The sequence below is a fragment of the Miniopterus schreibersii genome, assembly GCF_964146895.1.
Source record: "Miniopterus schreibersii genome assembly, chromosome: 15".
NCBI lineage: Eukaryota > Metazoa > Chordata > Mammalia > Chiroptera > Miniopteridae > Miniopterus > Miniopterus schreibersii.
Genome location: NC_138115.1, coordinates 25,462,616 through 25,485,805, shown reverse-complemented (window position 1 = coordinate 25,485,805; position 23,190 = coordinate 25,462,616). Strand labels below are relative to the sequence as shown.

General features: G+C 47.9%; 1 long non-coding RNA gene and 1 pseudogene across 7 annotated transcripts in view; one reads left to right on the top strand and one right to left on the bottom strand.

Annotated features, from left to right (window-relative positions):
- Window positions 1-23,190, bottom strand: part of LOC308567470 — a 132,449-nt gene that overhangs the window by 78,019 nt on the left and 31,240 nt on the right. The window contains exon 3 of one of the 6 annotated variants that reach the window (XR_014000307.1): window positions 2,967-4,128. The exons of 4 other annotated variants lie outside the window; for them this stretch is intronic. This is a non-coding gene — a long non-coding RNA (uncharacterized lncRNA). Of the gene's footprint in view, window positions 1-2,966; window positions 4,129-16,428; window positions 20,421-23,190 lie in introns of those variants that run through there. One more of the 6 variants, XR_014000306.1, reaches the window with a different exon arrangement.
- Window positions 1,610-6,022, top strand: LOC308568086 (alpha-1,4-N-acetylglucosaminyltransferase-like; annotated as a pseudogene). Its single transcript has 4 exons — window positions 1,610-1,779; window positions 1,868-1,929; window positions 2,200-2,288; window positions 5,387-6,022. The product of its transcript is annotated as an alpha-1,4-N-acetylglucosaminyltransferase-like (transcript).

The following is a 23,190-nucleotide window of genomic DNA, read 5'->3' as shown; positions in this document are numbered from 1 at the left end:
ATGCGGGGGCTGTGGGCTCGATCAGTGACTCTCTCATCGTTGATGTTTCTATGTCTTTCTCTCTCTCTCCTTTCCTTTCTCTGAAATCGATAAAGAAATATTAAAAAGAAGAAAAAAAAAGCATGGATTCTGATATATTTAAAAAGTCCAACTCAAAAGGAAAGTAAAATATCATACAATAATTGAAAATACTAGATTTCCATCTTTTTTAACCCTCTTGATCAATTTCATGATCATGAAAACTCTTCCTTGTAAAGTTGAATGAAATTGGTCATAAATCACTATGGGTAAAATGTCTTTTCAGAGATATATGTCTTGACAATGTTTCCAGAGTCGTCTGATTGGCAAATGATACACCTGCTTCCTTTTGAATTAATTTTGGAGTCTGTTTCTAGAATATTGTTGACCTAGTTTTTAGAGATGAGCAGAGATGGAGTCACTATCCTCTGTGTTATCCTGATTAGGTTACTTCTCTCCAAGTACCCTACGATTTCACTCATATGTGCAATCTAAGGAACAAAATCACTAACAATGAAAAGAGTGACTGACTCTAGATAGAGGGCAGGCTGAGAGCTGTGGAGGTTTGGGGAGGCTGGGTTGTGGGTGGAGGGACTGAGAAAAAAAAAAAAAGAAAAACTCGTGGACACAGAAAACAGGGTGGTGACGGAGGCCGGAGGGGAGAGGGAGGTGGAGAAGGTCATAGGGGAATGAACGGTGATGGACCAGACTTGACTTCAGGGGGTGAGCACACAATACTGTGTACAGATGATGTGGTATAATATTGAGACCCTAGAACTTATACAATTTTGTTAACCAGTGTTACCCCAATAAATTCAATAAAAATAAAAACAAGCAGAGAAGGACGAACTGTCCTCTGTGTGGTCCCGATTAGGTTATTTCTCTTGACTGGGTTTTTTCAGAGGTGTTCTGCTTGTTGGATGTGTCCCTCTGGGCCGCTCAGTGGGCGCCTGGTGCCCCCTCCTGGAGGCTCTGCCCGCTCGGCGCTCTCCTGAGTCCTGTCCAGTTGCGCCAATGACCTTCTGCCCAGAGAGTGAAGAGTCCCTGGCCCCTTCAACACACACACACACACAGTTACCCTGGTAATTTCAGAAACTCTTGAGGGGGATAATTTTTAAATACTCAGTGAGTTTTTACGTTTATTTTTAAAGTACCTTTATTTTTTGTTTCTTTAACCATCTTTTTTGGTGAATTTCTAATTCACTTTCATGCATTTATCTTCACCGTGAGAGCTTCCTCCTGGGGTATTACCAATCGCACCTGCTCACTTCCGTAGTTTGGTTTAAGTTTATCAAACTAAAGCTCTATTTCTGAGGACTTCTTTTTTGACTCCGGTGGTTGTGACTTTTCTTATCCGTCCACTGCTGAGACTTGGAGACCCAGTTCCCCTGAAAGCTCTTTGGGATCCTGGGGGAGGGAACGTCTCTCGCGAGACTTGAGACCGGAAGTGAGTTAGACTGCAGGCCTCTCAAGAGGAGGCGGCTCCGTTTACGTTGGCGAGAGCTGAGCCCTCAGCCCAGCCTCTGCTCATGGAGCTGGGATCCTCTGCTCGAGGGGTTGCGGGCAGCGCTCCCCGCCTCGGGCCCTCAGGATGCGGGAGCTGTGGCCGGCTGCTGCCACAGGGAGCTGGACAAGATCTAGGAGACGCTGGCGCTGGCGGAGCAGCGGGTCGGGGCCCACAGACCTTGTGCTGAGCTGCGGCGACCTGCACCTCATGGCCGTGCCCCCCAAGGACGGCCACATGCAAACCTTCCACAGCAGGTGGCTCTTTTGTGTGCGAGCATCCCATAATGCAGTTTTAGAGTATTTCCATTACCCGAACAGATCTTTTGTGCCTGTTTGCCGACAGGAGCATTGGTGCACTGCTGACGATCTGCTTGGTCACCAGCCCAGAACTGGCACGATGGGCACGTGGGTGGAATGGCTGTGGTGGCAAGAGAGAGGCCACATGGCACAACAGCATAGACGCCCACTTCCCAAGGCTGCTCTAGCTCCTCTGCCCCCGAATGTCCCCTTTGGCAGGAACAGAGCTCAACACTGAGCCCTTGATATGGTGCTAGTTCTTGAGGACAGCAGCTGCTACTTGCCGCTCAGTTGGTTGACTAGTGACGCCCCTGCCACTGCTGCAGCCCCACAGGAACGAATATTCTGGGTACGCATCTGCCTCTCCCCTCTGCCAAGCCTCAGACGATGCTCGACCCCCAGACGTGGAATTTCATACAGCCCAACATTTGACTGCCAGGGGGACTCCCTTAGACGAGCAGCAGAGTGTAACATATTCGGACAAGGGGATTCTATGCTGGCATCAATTCACTGATGATCAGTAAGAAAGAAAATGGTTTTCAGGACTTACTGTTGATACTGTCACTCGTCAATGTCCTTCTGTTATTCTCACATGGTTCCCAGGCGCTAGGCTGTGGATTATCCCTCACTCCGCAGTGAACTGCCCCTGCTCATTCATGTGAACCCAGGTCTCCACTGTTTGTTCCAGCTTCAGAACAGTGGGAAAAGGAATTGGCTTTTTTTTTCTTTTTTCTTTTTTTTTCAGATTCTTTTTAGAATTTTAAAAACATTTATTGATTTTGGAGTTAGAGAAAAAGGAGAGAGAAGCATGGATTTTTTTTTGATTCACTTATTTATGCATCGATTGGTTGATTCTTGTATGTGCCCTGACCCGGATCAAACCCACAGCCTTGGTGTATCGGGAGGACACTCTAGCCATCTGAGCTTCCCCGCCAGGGCAGGAACTGGTGATGGTGATAAGCCATCATTCTGCGTATTGGTTTTGCCCTGTTAATAGCTGAATGCTTTAAAAACTTTATCAGTCCCACTTACTTGACAAATATGTTAAAAACCAGAACTGTGGTTCCAAGGGCTCCAAAGTAAGTAGGACAAGTATTGTTGGCTTGAGTATTTCCTTCTTTCAATAAATCAAAGAAGCTACAGAATTAAGAGATGCCCTTTTCACGTGTAATTCAGTTCAACAAACATTTAGTGTTAAAAATTCCTTTAACTTTTCCTTCTTAATACAGTGAGTACTTTATATCAGGGGGAGTGTAGGCCCAAACATTGGAGTTTTCCCAGTTGAGTTTATCAGAGGTTATCCCTAGGGTTGGAGAGTTGGGGAAATCTCTGCTCTGGTTGGGGTTTTCCCCCGGCACTGTCTTTTCTTCAGACTAGCTCCGAACATCCAAAGAACAATATTGTAAAATGAAAAGAAGAGTGGAATAATATTGAATGGGGAAAAGAGGAGTACAGTGGATTCAGAGGTCCTTCCCCATCCTGTTCATGTACTTTGTTTACTTGTGGCTATATCCCTGCCCAGGTCCTTAGGTCTCATCAGGCAGTAGCAGCTGCCCAGGCCCCAAGGTCACTGCATTGACAAGTCTGGCTTAGATTATAATGGAGGAAGCAGGAGCTCTCTCACAGGAGGCAGAAACTTTTAGGAAAGTAGACAACATCGGGATGCACAGGTGGCTTTCACCAGCATATTCAGACCCACCCATTGCTCGAAGACAAATAACTCTGCACTTCTCAACTCCTAGGCGTTGCTTGGCTGGTGGGAGAAAGCCTGCCATTGTGGTGAAGTCATTTGGAGGAATTTTGAACAGAGTTAAGGTCATGGGGGGTCAAAGAGCAGGGACATTCCTTTGGGCAGGTAATACATAGGAGCGGTGCACCAATGGCACCCATGGTAAAGGGACTAATATAACCTATGGCCCCAAGTTTCCAAAGCCCATCCTGGGAGCCTCTGGGGATCTGTGGAGTCAGCATAGGAGCTGCTGCTGTGGCACCTGCTCCCACACACACAGAAAGTCAGTGTGATACCGGCCAGATGAGGCAGAATGGGGAGCAGACAGAAGGGAAAGCAGTTCTGTTCACACCAGAGGGAAGGCTGAAGGGATGGATCTGGGAGCCTGGGGAGTTCCTGGCAGAGTGGCTCAGATGACAGGCGGCCTCTTCAGAAAGACTCAGGAAGGACATCAGGCTGTGATCCCAAAAAGGCCCTGGGTATCAGTGCCTGAGAGCTGGCCTCTGTGCACATCTCAGCTCCAACACAGGGCTGAGGGTTTCTTCTAAAGGGTTCCAAGGGAAATATACTTCACTTATCTGAAAAAACAAAAACACACACACCAAGAACTTCATGTTTGTCATCAGGGAGTCAAATACCATCTACAGTAATTGTGTTCTATTATCTCCTGTTTTCCTTGGTGAAAAGTGAGAGTAGCTTGTTGGGTTTACAGAGCCCCTCACCCTCACTTTGAGCATGAGGTCACCTATTTCCCACACTGTACAAAAGGGCTGAGGCTCTGGGCAGTTTTGGGACTTGCCCTGGTGCCCAGAGCCTATGGCAAGCGGAGGCATGACTCCAAACTAGTGCTCTTTCCATCATTCCCTCTACTAGGTTCTTGGTCAGAAAGGTCCTACTTTTTGTGTTTGGGGTCTCACTGCATCACTAATGCTCACTTTCACCCCTGTGACAAAGGCCCCCAACTACTTCACTGATCTCTGCCTTGACCACTTGTTCAATGGTTTGGGCCATGGTGTAGATGGTTGGAAGGCACCGGCTACATGACCCACCAGAAATGCAGGCACTAGGCATGTATCACTGCGCAAATGGAGCCCTCTAGTCATCCCTAAGCAGGGTGCAGGAGCTCTGCTCTCTCCTCCCTTCCCCTCTGACCCCCGACCCCCGCTCTGGAAGGAAAAAACAACCCATCCACTTGATGTCAAGGACCTATGGTAAGATGCCAAGTGCCCTGAGGCCTGAATTGAGGGGTCCAGAGAACTAACTCAGGTCCAAGAGGAAAGACCCAAAGAGCTGTTCCTGGGGAACCTCGGGCACGTAGGAAACAAGAAGCCATCGATGAGTGGGACATCTTAATTCCTTTAATGTAGAATTAGTTATTGAACGAAGGCATACATGCATTTTAAGGTTCTTTTGCAAATTTCTCAAATAGCACAAATATTGATTTTTTCCTATATTTTCGACTCTATCTTTCTTTTGTCAGTTTTTAGTACTTCTAGGACTTTAAAAAATTTCTTTCTATCAAGTTTGCGATAGCGTCCAACTTCCTGAAAATGACTCATAGAGTTCACTGCGGAATCCCCTCTGGTTTCTACTTTATCTTTCCACTTCTTTCATTTAAAGAAGAAAATTTAAAGCCACTGAAGTCTTCCCATGGAAATTGATTGTTGTAAACTTTTTACTTAAAGGCAACACTTGGGTGAAGGAGGCAATGTTGGTAAATTGGCAAAATTGGTCCCTTGGCAAATAGGTATTTGGGAAGCAGGCTTGCTGCCCCCTCCCCGGCAGCCTGGGCCAGGCCTCCTTCTGTGACTCCCCTCCCTCCCCCGCGCTGCTCAGGCTGATTTGCACCTGCTCCTGCAGATCAGCACCAGTGCAGAGAGAAGCTGGCTCCATGTCAGCTCAGAGGCGTCCCGCCTGGCCATCACCTGGAAATACGGGGGCGTCTACATGGACACCGATGTCATCTCCATCAGGCCCATCCCTGAGGAGAACTTCTGGGCGGCACAGGCTCCACAGCCCTCTAGTAACGGGGTGTTTGGATTCCTCCCCCGCCACTCCTTCCTATGGCAGTGCATGGAAAACTTTGTTGAACACTACAATTCACACATTTGGGGCCACCAGGGTCCCGTTTGATGACAAGGATGTTGAGAGTGTGGTGCAAAGTTGAACACTTCCAGGAGGTGAGCGACCTCAGGTGTTTGAACTTGTCCTTCTTCCACCCCCAAAGATTTTACCCCATCCCCTATCCAGAGTGGAGGCGCGACTATGAGGTGGGGAACAGGGAGCCAGGCTTCACACTCCTATGCCCTGCATCTGTGGAACTACCTGAACCAGGGAGGGAGGGGCGTGGTTAGAGGCCGCAACACGCTGGTGGAAAATCTCTGTCGTCAGCACTGTCCCAGGACTTACGGGGACATGATTCAAGGCCCAGAGGGGTTGGTGACTGGGGAGTCGGGTCCAGGGATCAAATAGAGCCAGCGCTGGTTTGTTGCTGCTACATCCTGGCACTAAACACTTCCTGCAGTGCCTCGCTTTCCCCTGATCTCCACTGTCTGCAGGGGTGTGGGGGCTTCGTCACATGTCGGTAAGAGTAGCTTCCTCTGTCTGTAGTAGAGAAGCCCCAGACACCTTTGTCCTGTTCCTGTGTCTGCGACCATGGTGCCACAAATCTTGTGTGTGCTGTGGCAGAGGTGGCACAAGAGAGGGTGACAGCTTCCCAGGGTTAAGTGATCTAGTCTCCTATCCACTCTTGGTATCCTCAGGCCCTGGGACAGAGCCTGACACACAGTAGGCGCTCAAGACCTCTTGGCTGTGTTGGATGTTGAGCTCTGGCCTAGTGAGGGAAGATGTGGGTGTGTCATGCATGGCAGGTCTTGGTCAGCTGAGGATGGGGTCTTTAGCTTTTAACCTTACTATGGAGGTCAACTGGGGTGCACGTCAAGTCCACTTTCTCTCAACAGTCGTGCATAAGAGGGTACCCTGCTTATACATGGGGAAATGAAAAGCTATGGAAATGGCGAGCACAAACAGGTACCCTCAGAGCTACTTTCTGCACTTCAGGGATACACTGGGACGAGAGCTACAAAACAAATGCTCCAAGACCCCCCAGGTTTCCCACTGGACTTAACTCGGAGGACACCCGCTGACAGCCTAGGGATGCTTTAGGCAGAGTTGATTTTTCCCACTTCACAAGGAGGTGAAGTGGCTTCCCCAGGGTTTCACAGCTTGTGAATGCAGAATGTAAATGAACCTTTGACTCCAAAGCCTAGGCTCTTCCCTCCTCGCAGTGGGCAGGGGAACTCCTGCAAAGAAGAGCGTGCTGACCAGGAGAGGAGGGACAAGGCTCCCGTCGGAGCAGATGCTCACAGACATTCCTTCTTGGGCCTGGTCCCTGCCACAACCATCTTTTTTTCCAACATTTCAAAACTTAGCATAAACTCTACAGACCATAACATCTGCCATGTTTTCCATTTTGAAGTGTCCAGTTCAGGGGCTGTAAGTACAGTCACATTGCTGTGGAACCAACGCCACTGCCCACACTCAGAACGTTTTCATCTTCCCAACGTGAAACCCTGAACCCACCAAACACTGACTCCTCTCCCTCCCCTCCCCCTCTCTGCCCTGGGAACCACTATTGTATTTTTTGGAATATCTGTATGAATTTGTCTCTTCTAGCTATGATGTGCAAGTGGAATCATGTTCTATTTGTCCTTTTGTGCCTGGCGTATTTTCAAGGTTCATGTTGTAGCATTCTCAGAATTCCATTCCTTTTTAAGGCTAAATAATATTCCTTTGTATGCATGTATGTACCACATTTTTAAATCCATTCGTATGTCAATGGACACTTGGGTTGCTTCCCCCTGTTGGCTATTGTAAAGCCTGATGTGTACAAATATTTCAATTTCTGCTTTCAATTCTTTTGAGTATATACCCAGGAGTGGAACTGCTGGACCATATGGCAATTCTATGTGTAATTTCTCAAGGAATCGCCATTCTTTTTTTACAGCAGCTGTACCATTTATTTAAAAAATTGATTTCGGAGAGAGGAAGAGAGAAAGAGAGAGAGGGAGAGAAACATCAATGGTGACTCACTGATGGGCTGCCTCCTGTACGCCCCCCACTAGGAATCTTGATCACAACCCGGCCACTCGCCCGGATGTGGAATCGAACCATAAACTGGCTCACAGGTGGATGATCAGCAGCTGAGCTGCACTGACCGGGCGGCTGTGCCATTCTCACTCCCACCAGCAGTGCATGGGCTTCCATTTTCTCCGCAACTCTGCCAGCCCAGGTCCCATGGGCTTTTGCTTTGGCTGCCCCAAGATACAGAGCTTGGCAGATTGAGGCTGGGGTGAGAGAAAAGCCTTTAAAATCTCCCCAGAAATCTGAGTCTCACTAGAACAGGGGTTTGCGGTGGGAAAGGACCAGGGTCTGAGGACAGGAGAGAAAGAGTTCTTTGGTCCTGGGCTTCACAACTACATGCACAGGACAAGCCAGCCGGTGGGGGGCGGCGGAGTATTTGACATCTGACCAGGCCTGGGAGTCACTCGAAGGACTAGCTTCGGGCCAAATCAGTAACCAGGAGGGTCCCTTTAGTTTAGGGCAGGTGGGCTGTGTGTGTGTGTGTGTGTGTGTGTGTGTGTGTGTGTGTGTGTGTGTACAGGGGCACTTCCTGCCTCCCTGGGCTCCAGACACTGCCTCTCAGCAAAGCCTGGGACCCATTCACAGGGATCCTGGATTTTCCTAAGGGATTAAACCAGGCAATCCCTCCCTCCCCCTTGTAACAGATCTAGAAATAGCTGGTCCCTGGAGACTGGGGAGAGACTCCACCCCTCTTTATCATGGGCTGGGGCGCTTGTGTGGAGATGGAGATCCTACAGACCTAGGCCTCCATGCTGGGGCAGAGAGGTTCACTCGTGCCCGGCCCTGTAGGTGGCAGCACTGAGGTGGCCAGGGGGGCTCTGTTCCCTCTGAGGAGAGCACCAGGGTTCCTGAGGCTGGGGTCGCATTCTGGTCCGCAGCACGTGCGCATGCGCTCACCCAGGAGGCTTCTGGCAAAGGCCTGAGGCTGTTGGGGGTGTTTGAAGGAACCTGGAGCGGGGACAGGAGGAGGAGTAGAGCCGGTGCCTCTGGCAAGTCGGCCCACTCTCCTGGCTCCAGGACCCTTAGGTGAGCCAGGTCCCATGGATAAACTATGCCAGGAATTAGGCCCAGAACAAGCGTGGGTGGAAGTGATCTGTGGCAGTAGGCTAAATATTAGCTGTTCTGTACGCCCCACGGGGGGTCCCGACACAGAGCTGGGGAGCTGAACCCTAGATTGGCCTCGGGCTTCCGACACTCCAGCTGGGCACTTCACTCCAAGTATTACGGTTTGCTCTGGACAGAGGTACCCAGAGAGGGAAGCAGGAATGACTGAACTTCCAGAACTGGGCTTCCCTGGGAGAACAGAGTTGGATTTTTCCTTTTTGAAAAAAGTAAAAGGATTTGGTGGGGAGTGGGGGTGGGGGTGGGTAATGCTTTGAGTTCTGTAGGAAAAGGGGTTCTTTTTTGTAATGAGGTGATTTAAAAACAAACTCATTGGATCTCTAGTTCATCCCTCTTGCTCTCCGGGCCTGGACTTTAGCTGGAGGCAGCAAAGGTGTTTTCAGTGAGGTGGCTGCACATAAAAGTCCAGGGGAGACTTGCTTAGTACAGGACAAGGGGCCAGAGGCTGGCAGAGGACAGCTTGTTAGGTCAGGGCAGGGGCCTCATTCACCAAGCAGTCCAAGGGCCCAGGGCCTGCTGCTCCTGCACTGTGTGCCGGAGGAGATTTCTAACTGCACTTTGAAGAGAGGTGTGTTGAGTGTGAGGTGCTCCAGCTGTGGCCTTGACCACCCCCCCTGCAGACAAGGCTGCTGGTCTCCCTCCCGTGCCACACATTCTCTAACACCTCCCCCTGGAGCTGAGGAGTGGCCACTGAGAACACCCCCATCTAGAGGAGGCTGGTCCCTCAGTCAGGCTCAGAGCCAGGGCAGGCTTGTCAACGATTGTCTGACAGCTAGCTAGGAAGCCTGGCTCCCTCCATATGCTCTACTTGCCTGCATTCTTTTTTAAAAAATATTTTTATTTCTCAATTACAATTCTCATTCAATGTTATTCTGTATTAGTGTCAGATGTACAGGGAAGTGGTTAGAAAATCAAGTTCTTTACAGAGCAGACTCCTGGTGCTTCAAGCAACCACCTGGCCGCATACATATTTTTCGTGATATTATTGAATATTGTATTCCCTAGCTCTAACCTTCTTCTCTGTGTCTGTAACTACCAATTTGGCTGCCTTTTGAGGAAGCAGAAGAGACAGGAAGGTAGCAGGGGTGGTTGTGTAGTCTAGCTGTCTATTTATATTAAAAAATCAGCCCCAGTTGCATTTAAATGTTTGGTGAATTTTGTAGGAGTTGCCTTGGACAGAGTACAGGTGGGCGGGTTTCAGAAGAACCATGAAGCCTCCAGGAATTGTTGTACGTGGGATGGGTGCCTTGTGAGGTGCTGAACACCCCACCCCGTCCCTGGGAATGTGCAGCACAAGGGCTTCCTTCCTTGGCTGTGGGATTGTCCCAGGTAGAAACGATCTCGAACAAGGGAGTGAGATTGAAATGCTAGCATAAATATCAGTCTTTGGGTCCCACCAATTCCTGACATTGGTCTAGGATTGGGACATTGTCCTGGGACCTGATCTAAACCTCTAGAGATGGTTAACACAGCTGTGCACTTTCTAATGACAGTGAGTCCTCCCTCCCTGTGTCCCTGTTCCCACATGTGGGATGAGCAGTCTGCTGCTGAGTCAGTGGAGAAAGCAGGTGCTCCATCCCCTCCCCCACAGGCAAGGCGGTTGCCAGGCAACCACGAACATTCTCACCGGACTTTGTCTACTGGACTCAAGGTTGACAGTTGAGTCTGAGGAGAATTCGAGGAGAATTTGACGTTTCGAGTGTTGATGCTACTGTGGTTGGCTATAAAGGTTCGTTCCTTGCAGTTTGGTTTAGAAATCTCAGGTACTGTAATTTCCATACTGGGCAATAACTTACATATCGCCACCACCACCATTGGGAGGCAGTTTGGCATCATTGAAAAGGTTTGGAGTCAGACAGAACTTGATTTGAACCTTGGCTTCGTTACTTACTAGCTCAGTGATCTGGGGAAGGTTCCTTAGCTTTTCTGAGCCTCAGTTTTTCCATTTTGAGTTGAGGTGAATCACAGCTACACGCAAGGCTGTATGAGGGGTAGAAACAGTTCTTGTAAACGCGGGCGCGTTGCCTGAGACATAGATCCTTAATCAGTGGTGGCTGCTATCATCATCATAAGCCCCGTGCTGCTCTCCGCAGGGCCACGGTGGGCGTGCTGGAGGCTACGGGGCTTACTTTTGGAGTCTGTGTGGGGAAGAGTATCTGAGAAAGGGAAGCGTGGGCGCCAAAGTGGCGAAGGTCTGTCAGTGGCATCGTGTGGACAGGCTTCCAGACCAGGCTTCGGGTTTGGACTCGTTACTGTGGCAACACGGAGGAACCCTGAGCTCCTGGGTGGTGGGCAGGTGTGTGGTTACTGTCCCTCAGGAGCCTGGCCCAGGGCTTGGCCCAGGAAGGCATGCTATAAATCAGGGCCGGGGGGAGTGAGCAAATGAATGAATGAGTTTGAGGGATGAGGAATGATCCCATCAAAGCAAACTTTTAGGATAGTTTTAAGAACCATGTTGGGCGGTTCAAAGTCCACAGGTTTTGGAGCCAGAGGCACCTCCAACTCACTTCAGTTCTGCCTTTCTACCTGGGGCAAGCCACTTAACCTCTCCAGAAATCAATGTCCTAGTCTGTAAAATGGGAATAGCAATAGTCTGCAGGTTTGTATTTGGACTTGGCATCTGGCTCAGAGGCTGGCACTCCCTGCACTGCAGCTGCTATTACTCATGAGTGCAGTCCGTCTGCCTGTCCTCAGTTCCCACGGCACCCTGGGGGGGGGGCGGCAAGCCTGTCATCCCCTTTCCCAAATGAACACAGGGCCTTCGGGAGGTCGGGCCCTTTCCTGGAGGCGCTTCCCCTCTTTGCAAACCCACCACTACCGTTTCCTCAAGGCCTTTCCCCTTCATGATGTCAGTGACCTTCCTCTTCTCTCTCTATTGCACTTAAAAGTCTGAAAACCTGATCTAGAAAGAGCTTAACTAGAGTCATATGTACTTCTTACTGCCCCAGATTCTAAGTTCCTCAAGGACAGAAATTGTATATTTTTCCTTAATAATTATAAAAGTAATAGATAATGATGCAAAACATTCTGAATAGTATCGATGCTAGAAGGTGGGAATAAAGATCCCCTAACTGCCATTCTCATGCCGAGGTAACTCCTGCTAACAGCTGGCCTATTTTTCTAGAAATAGTCTATGCTAATGGAATTATATACAGTGAGTCATAAATTCATATATATATATATATATTTTTAAATATATCTTTATTGATTTCAGAGAGAGGAAAGGAGAGGGGGAGAGAGAGAGAGAAACATCAATGATGAGAGAGTCATTGATCGGCTGCCTCCTACACGGCCCCGACTGGGGATCGAGCCTGCAAACCGCGCATGTGCCCTGACCAGTAATCGAACCCCAATCTCCTGGATCCTAGGTTGATGCTCAACCGCTGTGCCACACCCAGCCGGGCTAAATACATATATTTTATTTAATTTTGATTATACAGGAATAACACACATGTATCGTTCATATATCATCGTTGGTAGGTGTAGGGCCTGTCTATCTATCTATGTATCTGTTTATCTATCTACCCACCTATTTATCGTCCATGGGATGGATCGTCCTACCCATGGACGATCCATCTATTCATTTATTTAAATCTTATTTCACACATCCAGTTACCTACCCCCACATAGACAACCATTCTAATACAATATATATATCTTTTCTAATAGATCTCTCTGTATGCAGGTATAGAGATATATACGTGAGAAATACATATCTATTATTTTTGAAAGTTATTAAATGTGACTATATTAATATAACATTTAAACAGAATCAGAAGTATACACATGTATGTACACATATATTTTCACGTGTGTGTGTGTATATATTCTATGTTACTGCCTACAATACATGTAAAGCTGCCTCGGGCTCATCGATAGTGGATAGTATTGCATTGTATAGATACAATTTATTCCTTTATTGTCTTTGTACTTTGCTTTCTTGTACATTTTGTTATCCTTTGCTATTACAAACAGCACTGAAATGACAATTTTTGCACAAGCACCTTTGCACACTTGTATGAGTTTATCTGTAGAATAAATTGTAATACTTAGTAGTGGAATATTGGGTTAAAATTGCTGTTGTTTTGTCAAATCACTTTTCAAAGAGAGAGAAAATTTCTATGTCTACCAAGAAAGTAGAGAGTAGACTCTGAGTCTTTGACAAAAAACTGGTGCTCCTTTCACTAAACCATTAGATTTGAGACAAAAGGCCATCGTGGACTAAGTACAGTCTGAGCTCAGAAACATGGCCCTGTCTTGAGTACCCCTTCTTCCCACCCCCTCAGTGGTGGGCATCATTTCACTTACACCCCACGGGAAAGAACATAGTCATGTGGTGACACCCTACAGCCCGGAAAACTGGGAAATGCAGCCTACCCCCCTCCGGTATGATCCTATAATGAGAGATGCAGAAGAGGGCAGTGGTGGACCTCAGGTGGCTCGGCCACCCATGGCAAGTTGTTGGACTTTATCCTGAGGCCAATGTAAGGTTGCAGAAGGACCCACTTATACAATTGACAGTTTTCCCCCCAAAAAACCCTGGTAGTGAACTTGGGCATGGGGTATTCACTGAGGACCTACTATGTGCCAGGCACTAGGCTGGGTGCTTCACCTGCCTCAATTCTAACCCCCAACCTGCAAGGTGAGCCCCATGACTCCCAAAACACCTCAGAGGCTTAAAGATGTGAAGGAACTTGCCCAAGGCTGAGGATCGGAATCCACAGCTGAGTGACTGTAAAGCCCACACTCTTGCTTTCCATGGCTCTGGCCACATCAGTGCATAGCACTCACCCTCCAGCTGCTGTTCAGATCCCTCACTTCCCCCACTTAGGCTCCTGGTGGCCAGGTGTACGGCACATGCAGCCCATGCACCTTGCCTAACTTGGACTCTCTTCTCATTTCCCAGGCCCTATCTGAGGTTCTTTGCTACCTACAGGTCCTGGGCTCTGCCCAGGGCTTCGTCAGCCATGAAATTATCCACTGGTGATGCTCAGGGTAGCCGTGGTCCCCTCTTTGGGACCTATACAGGCCCTCCCTTCAAGTTCCAGCCTCGCCATGAGAGCATGGACTGGAAGCACATCAGGTCCCTGGATGTGGACCGAGTGGCACGGGAGGTGGATGTGGCCACCCTGCAGAAGAACATCGCTAAAATCACCCTCTGCAAGTTTGACCGGAAGGAATGCAGACACTGTGGGTGGCCTGTGGACCCGGCACTGCTCAAGGCATTGCGCCTTGCCCAGCTAATGATCGAGTACCTGCTGCACTGCCAGGACTGCCTGACAACCAGCGGTGGCCAGCTGGAGGCACAGCTGCGAGCCAGCCTGGACCAGCAGGAGCGTGTTCAGGAGGAGCTGAAACGCCTCGCTGAAGAGCTGAAGGTGGCCCGGGAGCAAAGGCTCTGGGATGAAAAGACAATCACCAACTTAGACGAGATGGTCCATAAGATGAGCATCCAGAGCTATTATGTGGTGAGGAATATCAGCAGGGCAGGGAGAGTGGGCGGGGTCGGTGCCCAGCTATTGGGCCACCTGGACAGCACCACACCCTGGGGCCTGAGGCCACTGTGGCCATAGTCACTAGTTAGGAGCAGATTTTGGAGATGCTGCTCATGGCCAGAGGGCCTGAGGGCCTGAGGGAGCCTGTTCAGGTTCTACAGTGTGTGTGTGTGTGTGTGTGTGTGTGTGTGTGTGTGTGTGTGTGTGTGTGTGATCCATGTGTGGCAAGGGATCCAAATGTGGCAGGCTGATTCTGGAAAAAGATCTCCATTCTTCAACCAAGTGACAACTCATCAGCCACAGCAGCATTTGAGCATTTGCATATATTTCCATGGGAATTGTGCTTTGGTGACAGTTGCCCTGTAATAATTTGTCATGGTGACCAAGCCTGGTTCTAGGCTCTGAGGATGTAGGCACAAGTCCTGCTGGTCCAGGTTTTAAAGAAATTTATAGCTTGAGGGTAGGTGGGACAGAAGGCATCATTTCAATAGCATGGTAATTGATTCAATTGATGTAATGTGAGTTATGATAGGAAGGGTCAGATCCCTTTCAGTAGTGACAAATAGCAATCTAACCTGGATCATTGGCTTAATCCAGGGTCCTGAAAAGTCCAGGGTCCTGCTGGCACCCAGGTGTGGCTTTGGCCCAGGAATCAGATGGCACCAGAATCTAGTTTCTTTCTGTGCAGCTCTTGGCAGTTCTTCCTCTGTGTGGGTTGCATCGTGAGAAAGGTTCTTGTGTGCGGTAGTAAGTTGGGCCACAGTAAGGCCAACTTCTCATTTTCCCAGACTGAAGGCTGGCATGACAGAGGGCCTCCGCTGGTCCCAGCACCCCAGCTAGTATTTCACTGTTTCCTGTGTTTGGGTCTCCTTCCCATCTCTGAAGCAGTCACAGGGCCCAGGAATGCAGGGCTCTGGTTGGCTTTTGTCTAGGTCACATGTTCCATAGAGCTGGGATGGACTGAAGCCCAAGGCTTGAGAAAAAGGGGAGGTAATTCCCCAGGAGAAAGTTGGATGTGGTTATCAGAGGAAGAGGGCGTGGCTACTCTACTGCCCAAAATGACCTGATGTCCTTTATAGGTGTAGAAAGTGTTAAGATAAATGGCTGAGGGGCTGTGAGAGCACAGTCTTCCTGAGGTGGTGTTTAAAAGAGCCTTGAACGCTCAGCACAGCTTGGTGGAGGAATGTTACCAGCAGTGTGAGAAGGGTGCTCAGGGTGACGGCTTTGGCCTGCCTGAGCTGGGGTTTGGGCAGGACACGTGGCAGGAGAGGCTAACAGAGCCCGGTCCCAGGGGCCTGAACGTCGAGGTAGAGTGCTGGATTTATTCCGAACGCAGTGGTGACTGTTCCACTTTAGCTGCCTGGTTTCTGAGTGCCCTGCTGGGGGTGGGAACAGGGAAGCAGGGAAGGATGGGATGAGGGGAAGGGTGTGAAATTTGGAATGTGACACCTTGGAAGATATTCCCTACAACGCTACATATACAGTAGGGGTGGGGTGGGGTGGCCATCACTCCTTACTCAGTAAATGAAACTTCTTGGATCTGAAGCAGCCCAGGGGTCCCCAGTAACGGGAGTTTGGATACAGGGAGAGTCCCAGGCGGACTCAGGTGATTTAACCCTGCACTTCCCATGCTTCCTCTCTGCAGTGTCATCATTGTGATGTGTCGTTCCCCAACACCACCTTTCTCCGGACCCACATTCAGCGCAGGCACGAAGGTATGGTGCAGGGTGGTGAGTCCAGGTGGCCCTTCTGAGTCTGCGGAAGGGGGGGCCCTGACTGGAGCTCAGTGGGTGGGGGGCACGCACATCACCAGAGCTGCCCTCACAGCCTCACCTCCGGTTGAGGGTGGGATGATCCCAGCACCCATCATGGGGGATCCCAATGGGCTGGGAGGGTTTCCGACCATGTGCGTAGGGAGAAGGAGCTGGCAGTCACACGGGCAGGCGCCAGTCTTAGCTTTGCCCCTTTCAGTTGCCGCCAGCGCTTCCCCCTCTGAGTCTCAGCGGCTCTCACTACGAGTGGGGCAGTTAGACAGAGTGAATTTGAAGGGTCCTTCCCCCAGCCTTCTGTGAATCTGCTGTTCTCTGATTCGGACCCGGAATGAGCATAAAGGGGATTAATGAGCAATCAGACCAGGTCTTTGACTTTATTCTGTACATAAGCTCATTATGACATTATCACTGTATTTTTATTTCAAATTCCAAAATGGTTAGTTAAGCTCTGTGTTTACTCCACAGAGAGATGTGCATGCTTTATATCCCGTTTTGAGGTCCAGTAAGAAATAGCTGTTAAAACATAGCATATAGGCATGAAAATATTAATATAACACAAAGATTGAAAAATCCCATAATAAAACTATCTCCTTATTTTCCCTCATCTTAATTTCTTTTCAAAGAATAGACTTAGAGTTTCAAAACAGCACCATTTACTTAGTTACTGTACATTTATTATATGTTTAATTACTCTTGGTTCTTTCTGCCTTGGAGGCTTCTAAAGAAAAACAAATTTTCCCTTTTCTTAAATATTTTTGATAAAAAGATATTTCTTTAAAGATATTTGTATACTCATGTTTATAGCAGCATTATTTACAGTAGCTAAAACTTGGAAGCAACCCAAATGTCCATTGAAAGAGGAATGGATAACCAAATGTGGTCTCTACATACAATGGAATATTATTCAGCCTCAAAAAGAAAGGAAATTGGGGCATCTGCTAAACATGGATGAACCTGGAGGACATTATGCTAAGTGAAACAAGTCAGTCACAAAGGGACAAACACTGTAATGATTTTACTTGTATGAGGTACCGAGTGTAGTCAAATTCACAGAAACAGAAAGTAGAATGGAAAGCAGGGGTTGGTGGGAGGGGGAATGAGAAGTTTGTTTAATGGGTATAGAGTTTGTGTTTCACAAGAGGAAAAGAGTTACGGGGATGGGTGTTGGTATCGTTTGCTCAACATTATGAATGTATTTAATACCACTGAACTGTACACTTAAAAACAGTGTAGATGGCAAACTTTACATTACATGTATTTTGCCACAATCAAAAAATTGAAAAAAGGTGCTGTTGATATAGAAAACTTAAATGCAAGAAGGTAGAAAAGAGAGAATAAAAGTCATGGCCGATACACCTGCAGGTAATATTTTGGTGTGTTCTCTGTCATTAATTTTCTGTATGCATATATAAAGTATACTGTATGCAGGATTGACTTTGCTTATTTTCAATGAATATATCACATTTCCAATGTCATTAAATCAGGTTTGTAAACACCATATTTAGTGGCTGAATAATATCCCAACAAATGGCTATTCTAATTTATTTCTCAATTGAATTATTTCATAATATATGTGGGTTACCCAAAAATGTCCCTGCTATAAATCACACGATGATCAACATTCTTGTATGTAACTCTCTGTGCATATCCCTTCTTATTTCCTTAATGCAAAGTGCTGCAAGGAGAGGGAAGAAATGTCTGTAAAGCAACGTTGCTCCATTAACGTTCGTGACTGTTTTGATTCCTTTCTCAGCTCTCCTATTCCATACTCACCTCAAATCACTTATTAACCCAAATCAATTTCTACTGCATGTAATAATTGGTTGTTTGGAAAAGGTACAGCCTGAGAAAAGTTATATGTTGTTTCAAAGAAAGGCTTAGAATTTTAATAATAGTGTCATCTCTGGAATAGTTCCTAAATATACTTGAAAAAGTAACAAATGTACAATTGGTGTCTTTCGCACTAACCCTTAACCTTAGCGCTCTATCAGTATGTGGTTTAGTTAGAAAGTTCTTTTATAATTCATTCTGAACCTGATTTTAACTTAAAAAATTTGAAGTACACACTTAAAGCAACCTTGGCCTAACTGTTCATTCATAATGCATGATGCCTTTCTTTCACTTGAAATGTAAAACTATATGCTTAAATGATATTATTGAAACATGTGGCCTTAAAACTACAATTATTTTCATTACTTTAAATTCCTCTCTGATTGCAGTCAGGGTACACAGGTATGTTCTTTGTATTAATAATCAATGTGTACACGCTAGTTCGTATTGTGCTTCAGTTACTCTAGGAGTTTTGCATTCACATTTCTATGTGTCAGTACAGTCAAAAGAGTTATTGTAAATGACGGTAACAGTTCACAGTTATGAAGCATCATGCCAGTCATTGTGCTAGGACTTTGCATTCTCCCATTTTATCCTCACAACAACCCTCTGAGTCAGGTGCTATTATTATGTCCATTTCCCAGTTTGGGAAACTGAGGGTCAGAGAGGTTAGGTCATTGCCCAAGGTCAATGTGCAATTTAAGGGGCAAAGCTGTCTCAGACCGAGGTGCGTGATTGACGACGTAGGGTAGGAACTACACTCTACTGACGTTGTCACTTAAACTGGTCACCCGCTATTTTCACAGATCCCACAAAAAAAGGGAAGGAACAGGAAAAGTCCATTGAGGAGGCAGTGGAAGAACTGCGGTCTGAGATAAATTCAACCAAAGAGGAGCTGAAAGCCCTGTTGGAGAAGCAGTGGCTGCCTCAGGTGAGCATGGGGAACACACGCCAGGAGGCTCGGTTGTGGGCAGCCCCGGAGACCTGGGGTGCACATGTGTCCCACAGGCCTAAGTACTGGCTGGTCTCCAGGAGCTGGGAGGCCGAGCTCAGGGGGCATCTTCACAGATGTGGCAAATGACTTTAGGCAGTCTGGAAAGGAAAATGCCATTATTTTGCCAGACCTGTCAGGCCAGAAGTAGAGCAGGGAGTTGAACTTTCCTGCATTATTCAGCACCCTGGAAAGGCACTTGAATGTGAATTTTAACTTCTTACAGTTCACTCAGCTTTTCGAGGACAAAGCATGGGTCCTATTCTGAAAGCTTCAGAACCCAGCCCAAAGGAGGTTCTCAGTAAATATTTATAAAATGAAAGTACATAAACTTGTCTCACTCATTCCTTCATTTATTCCTTCACCATTCATGCTCTCAGCACACGTTTATTGAGCATCAACAGTGCCAGGCATTGTGAGGATAGAAAGACAGGAGAGGCATGATCTCCAGCCTCAAGGGACATGAAGGTTCAGGTAAAACTTGGCCACTCCAAGTCCAAACAGTGGGGACTCTGAGACGGATGTTCTATGGGTCTCCATGGTGACCTACATGGACAAGGGGCCCTACAAGTTTCTCAGAAAATATTTGCCATAATGCAGTATTAACAATTCTGGGGGGGAGGGGCGGTTATAGTTTTCTGTAGTGACCCGCCCCTCCCCTCCTAAACGTTTCCCCAGAGTGGTCAGGGGTGGTTTGTGGAAAGTAAGATGCTGCTTCACCATAGGGACCTCATGCTCCTAACCCCCAGCTCCCAGGCCCCCTTCCTGAGCTCAGCTAAACTCCCCGGCGCCCTCCCTCCCCGACACGGCGCTGCCTCACTGGACACCGGTAGACAGGTATCGATTTGAATTTGGGGTTGTTCAGAATCCGCCTCATCAAGGGTCAAAGGGTTGCTTCCGGTTAGCAAATTCTGAGTGTTGATAAATGAAGACATGACTTCTACCGTCGGTGCTTTCCTTTGAACTTGGGCCACATTCTCCTGAACTGGGACACCCCTTTTTGTTTTTGTCTTTCCCCCAAGGATTGCTTACGTGCTCATGCCTGTGTCTCACTGCTGTCTCCTCTCGCCCGACAGTTTATTATTTTACTTTTATGAAAGTATAGGAGCCAAACTGGATACAAAGTTTTCAGAGTAGTTGGATAATTGTTTTGTTGGTGTGTTTTTTAAATTCTGAGGGAAAACCTCAGTTAAGATTCCAGTTAGAGTGACTGTGAAAAGCACTGTAAGACAGGTTGTCTTCCGCTCTCCCCTGGAACCTGCTCGTCCCGTGCGCGGCCTGAGCTCTCAGGAGACCCCGGTGAAGGGGAACATGGGCTCGTGGGGATGTTCCAGGTGTGGGGATATCTAAGGAGGGCAGGCTGGCGTTTGTGGGAGGGTAAGGTGTGTCCTCTGCCACAGCTCAGGATGTAAAAGACAAAATCATGTTTAGATCTCCATGTAAATTAAATTATGCCCTGGTCTCTGCAGGATGATTTCAAGGAGCAACACCAGCAGGCACTGAAGGGGCTTCAGGCCCTAAAGGAGAAGATAGAAATTCAGGTGAGCTGATCCCCCAGGCCTTTCTTCCTAGAACCTACCAAAAACCATGTTGGCTTCTAAACAAGCCTCTCATTTTTGCTCTATGATTTTGGGAAAGTTGAAAAACATCAGGTTCTATATTTTCAGACCTTCCGCCAACACATGACAGCATAGAATGGGGTTCTTGGGGGGCTCAGTGAGGCTGCTGATATGCGTGTGTGCAGTGTCACGTTTGCCTGGGATCTTTTCAAAATGCACACAGCGTGTCTCCTATTCCATCCCTTGCCCTCCTTTTACTCCAACCCAGTTCAAAACAACTCTTAGAAAGTGTGACGACCTATGGGACTTGAAGATATGTGGGATGGATCCTGTGGTAGGTGGCAAGTATTTCACACCTGGCTCTATGGAAGTAGAAAATCTTTGATTTGCAGCATTTGTTACTTTCTGTGGTGTCAATAGTCCCACCATGGCCGACTTCATGCTACCACTTGAGGTCAGCAAATATGGAATTGGAGATTTGTGTCCAATCTGCTCTCGTGAGCTGGTTGGAGGTGGCCCTGGTCACCACTGGATGTGTCAGCACAGTCCAGTTATGTGTGGTCTGTGTCACCGGTAATTAGCTCCACGTCAAGGAAGGGCCTTTGGCAGTCAGTAACCATGCTGTGCTTCTGTCTCTCCTCTGCAAGGTTGTTGAGAGAGAGCTTCGTGGCTAATAGTCAGCAGTAAAGTGTTTCCGCCGCTGGGCGTTTCACCAGCTGCACATTAAAAAAGCCATTTTTTTTCTATGAAGTCTGTTCACATCCTTTGCCTAGTTTCACATCTTTTGCCTGTTTCTCTATTGATTTCCTTACCAATTCCTGAGTTCGCATCTGGCATGGAAATTAACCCAAACTGTTGTCCTGTTGTGGCCATTTTCCAGTTTTCTATTGGTCCTTCAATGCTGTTTAACAGGACCTTGTCCATACACTTTGAATAATGTTTATGTAGTCAAAGTTTTCAAATTATTAATCTTGTGTTTATGGCCATTTTGAGATTAGAAGAAAATTCCTGTTTTCTTTCAGTACTTTTATGGCTTTATGTATTTATTTATCATTCATTTGGCAGATTATGAACAGGGCGGGAAAAGCCAAGTGCCTTACTGGAGTCCACACAGGGCATGGATAGTACCAGGGGTGAGATCAACCCTAGCCTGGCAGGGGAACGCAAAGCCTGTGTGCACTGTGTTCTCAGACATAATTTCTTAACGAGCAGCCTTTTCATGAGTTAACAGCCTCTGATGCGGTGGTCAGATACACTCGTGTGATGACAGGCACTCACTAAGCTCCGTCTCCGAGACCTGGCCCAGTGCCTCTTCACCTACTGCTCACGATTCTCTGCCCCATCCAGGCTCACCTGCCCTTCTGAGCCCCAGGTCCCTGCCGAAGGGCATCTTTCCCCAGATGTCCCCCGCATGGCCTCAGGTCCTCGCCATGGTTCTGATAGCGCCCTGCACACGGCTTCCATGGGCTGAGCACCCACTGCCACTGTCTAGCCCCCTCTTTGTGTACCTGCACCCCTTGCTGTTTCTGCTTTTCTGTCCTCCCAGCCATGCCTCACCCAGGTAACATTCCTACCCTCTTCCCGCTGCTTTTCTTTTCACTGTTCACCCCCACAACACGAGGCTCTTCACTGCTGTGGCCATTGTGGTCTGGTCCAGAGGTTTCTTCCTTATGTTACCAGAACCCATGTTTGTAAATATTTCAGTTAGGAATGTATTGGCTAAACAGAGCACAATAGACCCCTAGGGTGTGTTTTGTATTTCTGTATTGTCACACCAATAGCGGTGACTGTTGCTGGCCTCAATTTTGCAGCAAAATTATACATCAGAAACTCAGACTCTGGGTCTCTTTTTATCATCTTCCGAATGTTTAGTTTTCTCGTGTTTGACGCTCATAGTTGCAGGATGGCTGCCATGACCCCAACTATCAGAAGCATATCCAGGTGGGAAAGTTAATGAAAAGGTCAAATCCTGAGACTTCTGCTTCTATTCTGTTGGTCTCAGCTGTGTCTCATGGGTAGCTATAGCTGTAGGGAAGCCTAGGAGGTGAGTAATCTCTTTAATAGTGCCTGGAATAGAGTTAGCAAAGCAAGAAAGAGTTGGATGAGCCATTAGCCAGAAGGTAATAGGAAGCCACTCAAATTAAGCAGGAGAGGGGATCCGTTGTGTTTGTCAACAGGGCGTCTCCCAGAGCTCCAGGTAGGGAGCAGCTGGGTGTGGGAGGAACCTGGGACCAGAGACAGGAACACGGTCAGGAGCTTCCCTCTGCTGCCTGTCTTGCTCCTTTCTCCACATCTACTTCTAGTTTTCAATTGTGACTCTGAGGACCAGCTTCCATTCCTTATGTGTTACACATGACAAAACAAAGAAGGACACACACAAACCAAGAAACCCCAACCCAAGAGCAGTGGGGTGCCGACAGCTCTTGCCTCCACACATTTGCAGTCCAGGATTCTCTGCCCAGACCCGGACAGCCAGCTTTGGCTGTGGCGTGGGGCCACACTGTCACATGTGGCTGCCCTGTCCACGTGGACAGAGGGAGAAGCAGCACTTTCTGGAAAGGGGGTTTGAGCAGATAATTCAGTGACTGTCCCCATTATGCCTCCATCCACCTAGGGGGCACTCAGCTCAGATGTCCACAGTACAGGATGGGCACCTACCTGGCCCTGGCTGTTTCCACCCATTGTACCAAGAGTACTGACTGTGTGCCTGTCCCACTCTGCTTCCATG